This window comes from Temnothorax nylanderi, unplaced genomic scaffold (genome assembly GCF_030848795.1).
Source record: "Temnothorax nylanderi isolate EJ_2023f unplaced genomic scaffold, tnyl_v1.0 TNYL_tig0252_pilon, whole genome shotgun sequence".
NCBI classification, from domain to species: Eukaryota; Metazoa; Arthropoda; class Insecta; order Hymenoptera; family Formicidae; genus Temnothorax; species Temnothorax nylanderi.
Genome location: NW_027249314.1, coordinates 117239 through 127655, shown reverse-complemented (window position 1 = coordinate 127655; position 10417 = coordinate 117239).

Below are 10417 nucleotides of genomic sequence, written 5' to 3'. Positions count from 1 at the left end.
AATCGAAAAACAGATAAAAAAATCTTTATACGCGCGCTACCTATCCATGCTATATAGCCACTAGCCGCCTACTCACACAACACGTCCACGCTACACGTTTCCTTTGTACTTTCTCATAATAAGAGAAGATGACGATTATTACAGATATGTAAACTATACATATGTAACAACGTAAATAACAACAATAGTAACAGTAGTGATTACTTTATATATAATAATAATCAAAAATTTCTTAATTTTTTCGTTATAAAGGGTATATATATGCTCTCTAGAAGTATAATAAAACTTCATTTATAAAAAGCGTATATAAAGCGTATATAAAATACTATTTTATTTAATGGAAAAAAAATTTTGAATTACAAATAAAAAAAGTAAATAATGGCTGGGGTAATATTTTTTATAGTTTTGACTGTTATATTCGCTCTGAAGGAAAAAACCCGATTTTTCTCAAAAGAGTTTTACCTCCTACAAGTATATATAATCACGTATGAAAAAAATCTCTATTTTTATCTAAATCTCTACATATCACAAGCTCATCAAAATCAGAAGAAAAAACACTTCCGTATATTTTAAGTGTATTTTAAAACTTTAAAATTTCAAGTTAAAACTTTATAAAAGTAACGCTCATCTAAAACTATAAAAGTTATAGTTCTGTTATAAATATCTACATTTGTTGCTTTAATTTTATGTTAGTTCACAAAAAGCAAAACTCAATCACTTATACTTATAATTTGGGAATCAAGTCATCAATGTCTTAACAAGCCTGGGAAAGAAAAATGTCACAGAAAAATTGATTTCAAATTAAAGTCATAAGTCGTAGAATCTGAATATAAAAATTAAATGTTTTATTTTGTAAGTATTGCTTTTGAAGAACAAATTTGTCAAAACTAGAGTAAAAAATTGTCTTAAAAAGTACTTTTCAGAATTTCAGAATATTCTGTAAAAGTATTTAATCGCTCTTTATTAAATTAGAACTTAATAGTATTTTTGTGTAAATTTATATACTATTTTCCACTCAAACTACGCACTGATTAATTATTTGTCGGTTTTAAAACAAACTTTTTAGAACAAACTTTTTTGTTAGAATAGTAAATCCAACATATTTAAATTAATAATCAACTTAACTTTTTGATGTTACTAAGCACCTTTTGATGTTACTAACAATAAGTTACCTTTAATAAGGATGCTTAGTAGCGCAGTTTGAGTGAAAAAAAGTATATAAATTTACACAAAAAAATACTATTAAGCTCTATTTTAGTAAAGAGCGATTAAATAATCTTACAGAATATTCTGGAATTCTGAAAGTGTGCATACAGATAATTATTCATAATTATTATTATATTATTATATTAATAGTATTATTAAATACATATACATTATTGCATTATTATTATTATTATTATTATTATTATTATTATTATTATTATTATTATTATTATTAAGTATTATATGATGCAACAGTCGCAGCACGTGGGAGTTCTAATCGTGTTTACTTCGTATGGTATGGATTATAAAAAGCATAGCAGCGGTTAATATACGCGCGTGTGTGAGGTCGAATTGGTTATATAATTCGGGTCTTCAATCGCCCCTATAATATAACATCGATTCGTGATTTAATCTCGGCAAGTGAGATTACATGTCATCATTGAACTTCGAATCAGAACATTGTAACACATTCGCGCAGATAAATAGTTGCACGTATCAAGAGGTTATCCTGAGAAGACTTAAAAATGTTCTAACTTCTTTGCATTCATTATACACAACATTATCATAAACGGTCGTTTCTCCTCGTAATTTCAAATTTATGATCTGAGAGCTATTTATAACTGGACTGAGAGTATATACATATATATGGGGCGTTCTCTGTCAAAAAGGCCACCCCCCCTGCCCACTTCAATTTTTGAGATAAAATGCTCCAAAAGGGCTTAAAATTTTCGTTGAAGCGTCTATTTTTCGATGCCGTATGGCGTTTTTGAAAATTCAAAATGGCGGACTCAGAATCGCGATTAGAATGGAAAAAGCCATTAAAAGCACGATAATATTATGCAACAAATTTTAAATTTGGTCGATTACATGAGTGTGAATAGTCATTTTCGATGTATTTTTGCCTGCTGAACACGAATCCGTTGTCTAAATTCGGTTAGCACGTCACAATTTTGAGAAAAATGGCCTCAAAGTTGTAAAAACGGCATTTTTGATGGTTTTCGTGACGTTGTAGCACGGCAGCCAATTTTTTACCTCAATTACATTAATGCCACGCGAAAGTACCAACTTTTAGCTTTAAAATGCTTTGTGTTTTGTTTCGGTATGATTATTTGTTTCTGAGATATAGCTAGAATTAGAAACACCGGTTGCGCGCTGGACTGATTCTGTTTGATGGTCAATCAGCTCCAGACCGACTGACGCAAATTTTTTTTTCAGTGTAGCATTATTCAGGATGAACGACGTGGACGTGACGGGGCTTTCATCCCTGAGGGGTGCTTGATTTATGTGAGTCCCCTTGCCTCTCACGCTTGGGGTGCTTGATTTACGTGAGTCCCCTTGCCTCTCACGCTTGGAGTGCTTGATTTACGTGAGTCCCCTTGCCTCTCACGCTTGGGGTGCTTGATTTACGTGAGTCCCCTTGCCTCTCACGCGCATGCGTGTGTGTGTGTATGCGTGTGTGTCTGTGGGTGGGTGGGTGTTTCATGAAAAATTTTTTTTATTTTAATTCTGTATCGGTGACCCCGAGAAAAAGTAAGGGATACAGAATTAAAATAAAAAAATTTTTCATGAAACACCCACCCACCCACAGACACACACGCATACACACACACGCATGCGCGTGAGAGGCAAGGGACTCACGTAAATCAAGCACCCCAAGCGTGAGAGGCAAGGGGACTCACATAAATCAAGCACCCCTCAGGGATGAAAGCCCCGTCACGTCCACGTCGTTCATCCTGGATAATGCTAAGCACGGAAAAATGCGTCAGTCGGTCTGGAGCTGATTGACCATCAAACAGAATCAGTCCAGCGCGCAACCGGTGTTTCTAATTCTAGCTATATCTCAGAAACAAATAATCATACCGAAACAAAACACAAAGCATTTTAAAGCTAAAAGTTGATACTTTTGCGTGGCATTAATGTAATTGAGGTAAAAAATTGGCTGCCGTGCTACAACGTCACGAAAACCATCAAAAATGCCGTTTTTACAACTTTGAGGCCATTTTTCTCAAAATTGTGACGTGCTAACCGAATTTAGACAACGGATTCGTGTTCAGCAGGCAAAAATACATCGAAAATGACTATTCACACTCATGTAATCGACCAAATTTAAAATTTGTTGCATAATATTATCGTGCTTTTAATGGCTTTTTCCATTCTAATCGCGATTCTGAGTCCGCCATTTTGAATTTTCAAAAACGCCATACGGCATCGAAAAATAGACGCTTCAACGAAAATTTTAAGCCCTTTTGGAGCATTTTATCTCAAAAATTGAAGTGGGCAGGGGGGGTGGCCTTTTTGACAGAGAACGCCCCATATATATATATATACATATATATATATATATATATATATATATATATATATATATAGAGAGAGAGAGAGAGAGAGAGAGAGAGAGAGAGAGAGAGAGAGAGAGAGAGAAAGTTGGGGTAATTTGAACCACCCTAAGCCTTTTTCAAGATAACTTGAAAACTATTAAAGATAACTAAATATGTTTAAGAAATGTTAAAGAAAACGTTGTTTTCGCTGAGTTGTAATTCCAAATGTTTGCTACAACGCGTTTCTAACAAATTTCATTTATTTATAGTAAGTTTAATATCATAACAAATTTTTCGAAGACAGATTTTTGTAGGATAATTTGAACCATGGTGGGTAAGGTAATACACTTTTATTAATGTTTGCATTATTAGATTACATATTTATTATATTCTAATTTATTACAAACTCTAATTTTTGTGTTCTTTGTAACAATGTAATACAAGTATATATAACATGTTTAAAACTTTTACTCGCAATAATATAATATATTTATAATATACATATACCTATCATAATATTATTACTCCTAAAAAACAAAAACAATAGAATATAAAATGCAATACTTGTAAAAAGTATTAGGTATACAAATTATCTCAAAATTATCCGATATCGCTATTTTTACTTTTATATCGTACACAATAGAAATGTACATACACCATATGACACTTGCTAAATAGATTACATTAAAGTTCTATCTTAGTTTTACATGCAACAAAAAGCTAAATTAAGAAGCTATGAAGTTGACTGCAAAATAAAAGTTTATGTAGGGGGAGACCGGAGCGAAGTCGTCACTATTTTTTCGGTGCCGATATTTAACAACAAAACAAATCATTTTAGTAAAATGTTGTATACCGTTGTAAAGAATGAACCCTTGGCTACAAAATTTATAAGAACATTTTTGGTCTACTTCGCTTTATTCAACTGGTATAGAGTGAAAACGACAAAGGTGCAAAAAGTGAAATATCAAAATTGCCGGGGCGGAGTCGTCACTTCATTCTCAGACTGAATTTTAAATGAAAATTCATAATTCCGATCATGAAAAATGATAGGATACATTTTATTAATCATTTTTTAATAGAAAAATGGAAGCATTAATTAAAAACACGATGGCGGAAAATAATTACAAGAAAAGCGCACACACTTATGTGCCCTACGCTCGCACGAAACGCACTGTTTCTCGTCAACTCTATTCTGTCATCTCTGAGCACACGCAACACATATTATCCAAGTCCTCGCCCGAATCCGACCACTGCTACTTCTTTGACTTTGATTTTCGCCCGAAGTCTCCATGATATGACTTCGTGACGACTTCGCCCCGGACACAGATTTTAAGTTTGATCGCTCATGAAATATTAGAAATCAACGAAAGTAAAAAAATTTTATTGGATTCGTGTTCAGCATACATCACTCTTCAGAATCACTTATCTCGAGATTCGGAGAGAAAATAATATTTAAAATACTTGGAATTTTTAACGCGCAAAAAATTTTACTTTTGACCTCCGAAAACACGTTTGCCTTAATGAAAATCACAACATGGCATATAATCTCACTAAACTCCGTTGGTCACATGGGCACCATAAGTGGTGTTTACAATATTAATGGCGAGTTCGCACAACATACAGATTTCGAGATAATTGTAGTGACGACTCCGCCCCGGTCTCCCCTACATACTAACCATACGCTGTAAGCGATACACACCAAATCTTCAGTTTTAATTTTTAACTTGACACGATGTGTCACGCTGCCGCTTTGTACATTAGATTAGGAAGCAAGCAGCTAGTAATTTCATTGCTGTCCGCTAGGTTGTAACACTTCATAATCTAGATACCGTGATGGTTCAAGTTGCCTACGTGGTTCACGTTATCCCAACTTCCTCTACATGTATACATATATACTCGTAATATTGCATTAAACATTACTTTAAAGTGTGTGTGTGTGTGTGTGTGTGTGTGTGTGTGTGTGTATATATATATGTATATATATTTAGGAGGCTAGTTAGTACATGGGGCAAGTTGGTACACAGCAATTATTGTAAAAGTGACAAAAGATAATGCTATATATATAAAAAAGAATGTATGTATGTATGTATGTATGTATGTATGTCCTTTATACACTCTTGAACTATTCGACCGAATTTTTACCAAAAGTATATAAAATAGGGGTAGAATTTCCCGGGGAGTGTTATAGGGTGTATAGTTTTTCGTTACAGATTTCCTGGAAACCGGTTTCTTTTATTTTTCTAATTTTTCGGGAAATAATTCACCGAATCTCAAAGAATTATTGATCAAATTTTTACCAAAAGTATATGAAATAGGGGTAGAATTTTCCGGGGAGTGCTACTATGTGTATAGTTTTTTGTTATCGATTTTTTGGAAACCGGATTTTTTCTAATTTTTTTAATTTTTTGGGAAATATATGATCGAATCTCAAAAAGAGAGAGAGAGAGAGAGAGAGAGGGAGAGGGGGAGAGGGGGAGAGGGGGAGAGGGGAGAGGGGAGAGGGGGAGAGGGGGAGAGGGGGAGAGGGGGAGAGGGAGAGGGGAGAAGGAGGGGAGGAGAGGGGGAGAGGGGAGAGGGAGAGGGAGAGGGGAGAGAGAGGGAGAGGGAGAGGGAGAGAGGGAGAGAGGAGAGGGAGAGGGAGAGAGGAGAGAGAGGAGAGAGAGAGAGAGAGAGAGAGAGAGAGAGAGAGAGAGAGAGAGAGAGAGAGAGAGAGAGAGAGAGAGAGAGAGAGAGAGAGAGAGAGAGAGAGAGAGAGAGAGAGAGAGAGAGAGAGAGACTATTTGTGTGTCTTATTACATATGTTCTCCGGGGCGAAGCCCGGGTAACCAGCTAGTATTGCATAAAAAATATAATATTTCCGCAAAAACATTGCGATAATATTTCAATTAGTTATTTTAGGCTGAGTAGCGTATTTTCACAAACAGAAAATATTTTTAGTTTTATATAGCCAAAAGTAAAATAAATCAGTGATGTATATTAAATGTTATATTTATAAATCTGGTTATCATATCATAATTCTAACTGTGTCTTTAAAATCTTTACTTTAAACGTAATACCTTCCAGTTATGTAATGTCTTAAAACATTTTTTTGTTTACAATAATCAAAATATCTAAATTTGGCAGGTCGGGACTGGTTGTGACGGGGTAGATTGTTATTGCTTTTCTACTTATAATTTCGACCAACTCCGTCGATGTAACACATAACCTTGACATAACGACACACAGCGGCAGATATTTTAATCTTATGTAAGATTTCACCGTTAACGTACGTCTCTTATTACGTATCAGAACCAGTAAATACAGATGAACATCAGTTAAATTATATCTATAATTACAATATAAATATTACAATATAATTTTGCACTCAACAATGTAAATGTAATATAACACATATTGTTACATGTTGTTATTTCTCTTTATTAAATATATTATACTTTGAAAACTTGATCTTTCACAACTTAATCCAGTACTGTAACAACTTACCCCGTATATGGGGCTGGTTGTTACAAATGTCGTCGCCTTATCATTGTTATTGGTGCAACAAAATTAATTATACTATTCAGTTAAAAAAATAATTTTTGTGTTGTATAAGCATGCGGCTATTGAAAAAATTGTTGCGGCTTGTATTCTATTCATTAGTTACGTGTAAAAAAATCTTGAAAAAAGTGTACCAACTATAGCCCCGGTCTCCACATATATATACATATATTACATATATAAACTCTTCAAAAAAATTAGAGGAACACTTAATTTTTCTTAAAAAATAGGCAAAATTTAAGCAGCTGTAACTTCGTTAAAAATAAACGAAATTTAAGTTTAAAAAAGGATTTTAAAGCTTAAAATCTCTCTACTTTCAAAAGGTTACTATTATTTTTTAGTTTCTGTGAGTTGGTAATTTTTACATATAGAAAACTACGAGCTGGATAAAATGGAAAATTTTTTCTCACTTTGTGGGCCTGTTACGTGCCCAAAAAAAGTCTGTGAAAATTTTCGACTTTCTAACATGAAAGCTTGAAGTTTTCCCTACAAAATCGTTTTTAAACAAATGTTTCTACGATTCTTTGTTACTGAGTTATCGCGGATTGAATAAGAAATGAGCATTTTGACTTTGATTCATAACTTCGGTAAAAATCATTGTACCGCAATTCAAAAAACAGATTCTTAAACTTTGCTCTATCAAATGGTATAATTGCCAAATTTTTTTAAATAACATATAGACATGATCGAAAATATATAGCGGAATGCTTAAACGAAAAAAACCGTCTTGATGTCGTCATATTGACGTCTACAGACGATTCCGAGTCTCGACATCGAACTCGCGAAACTCATGTTCGATCGTTAGACGTCGTGCCGTCGTAAGCGGTGAGATCCCGACGACGGGCAGAGGCGCCGTACGGCAAACCGGGCTCGTGCGACGACCGGCCCGCGAGGACCGGCCGCCTAGTAGTGTGTCACATTGTTTTGAGCCATTCGACTCACGAGACTCCTAGAGATATCATTGCCACCTTTGACTAGAGAGGATACGGCCTTAGAGGCGTTCAGGCATAATCCCACGGATGGTAGCTTCGCACCACCGGCCGCTCGACCGAGTGCGTGAACCAAATGTCCGAACCTGCGGTTCCTCTCGTACTGAGCAGGATTACTATCGCAATGACTGGTCATCAGTAGGGTAAAACTAACCTATTCGTAACCACGGGATGATTAACGAAAACTTTGAAAAATGCCTTGCAAAAGAAAACCGCGAGACTGTTTCGGCTCCCGTCACGTATGAGGTGAGAACAAGATGACGAACAGCACGAGTCGAGATAGAGGCAAAAGGGTTAGGCGAACAAACATTGTTAATTTGCACACGGAAACCCGCTTCGACCCCGACTAAAGGCCGGAGGGTCCGCGGCCTTTACATTACCGCGGTTACCGTGTATGCACGGTAAATAGTCTGCGCTCCTCTCTCTACGCGCTCGCCGGACCGGCGCTGAGTTTTCAGTCAGTCGTGGTCGACGGGCCGCCCCCTTTGACCGACCTAATTGTCTAATTGGCAAATAAATCCCATTGTTTTCCGATCGTGCGATCAATACGCACTACTTGGTTCAACGCAAATATTCTTTCAAGTATTCAGCATGGCGCGAACCCTATTCGGGTACTTCAAAACGCTTCTGCCGGTTAAACGAATCAAGATGGATTCATACAGTTAAATACTTGACACTGCGAGTGTCACCGCACATACGTACATAGGTATTGTGCGGGTGCACGAGACATTTACCGAAAAAAGCAAAGAGCAAAGGACGCTGAAGGACGCTCTCAACCTTAAGACTTCTGTTTCCTCCATTAAATATGATGTCAAAAGCGAGAGATTATATTGGCCCAAACAGCACACAATATTTATAAAATATGTACAAAATATTTATAATAATTATCAATAATTTAAAATCGGCGAATGCGAGTCGGGCGCGGAACGTGGTGCGCAAATAAAAGTTAAAAAACCATGTATTCAGGTGTGATGAACGTTTCGGCTCTTCTTTTGAGCCATCTTCAGCCTTTATTGAGATAGGAAGTTTCTATTCCTGCAGAGCTCGAGGTAGAAAGCTCCTTTGTTGAGAAGATGTCGTGACAAGCGAGCTGGTACGCACGGTTATAGTGGACATTTCCACTCAAGGTCTGCAGCAGTCAGAGAAGTACAAAAATTAAAAAGTCGCAACAAGATGAATTCGAAAAGTCGCACATTTCGGAAATTAGAGAAAAGTATAAAGTAAAGTTTCACGCATGTCGGTTGGAAACCCAATAATAATTATTTGAATATTTAATAAATATTTATCAAAATATTTCATAAATATTTATGGAATCTTAGATTAAACAGATCATAAAGATTTATTATAAATATTATAAAAAATATTTATCGTAAGTATTATGGTTAATATTATTAAATACTTTTTAAATTATTATGATAAAGATTTTTAAAGATTGCATTTAGTGGAAAAAGCAGCTCAGTAAGCTGCGCAATGATTCTTTCTATTACGATTGGTTTTTACACTTACAATGTTGCGATGATGTTTATCTTGACGTACATAGTTATGATTTTGATGATTATAACTTTACACTTCTATATGGTTTTTCAACACAAACAAAATAATAGACTGTACAATAATAGGTACATAAGACATAAAAACAGAAAATATAAAAAAATGTTAAAAAAGTTATTAGATCCGAGGAAGAATCAAAAGCAAAAACCACTCATATTAAAAAATCACTGAGCACTCACTGAGCTGCTTTTTCTTCTGAACGCAACTATTGTTACTTTCATTTATAGTAAGTTTTTAAGTTTTTGATAAAATGAGGCAATAAAGCTAAAAATAAACAAAAACTTTTTAAAATATTTTTTTATTTTATTGAAGTTACTCCTTTATTAATATGATAATGCAATATATTAAAATATTTTGTTTCGTCAAATCATGGGTGATTTCCGCGATTCGCGAGTCTTTTATTAAACATGGATATTTGCCGCTCGTAAGCTGTCATTCTAGATAAAAATATTATATAAAATATTTATTCTATAATTTAATAATATGTCAAATAAAGTTTTTATGATTTTTTTCTCTTACAGTATATAAAATATATATGTATATAATATTTTTAAAAAATATATAGTAAAAAATATTTATGAACATTATTTATCATAAATATTGTGTGCTGTCTGGGTGATTAATAAGTTAAAAATGATGAGATTTAAAAAGAATGAGATTGTTGTAGTATATGAGATTGTGATGTGTTTTTGGAACAATAAGTTTTAATATAAATATACATGACTTTTTCATGTTAATACATATAGGATGTTTTATTTTAAAGAATCCAGCTGAATATCTCGAAAACTGAGCTTAGCAGGCAAAAAGATGTTTCAG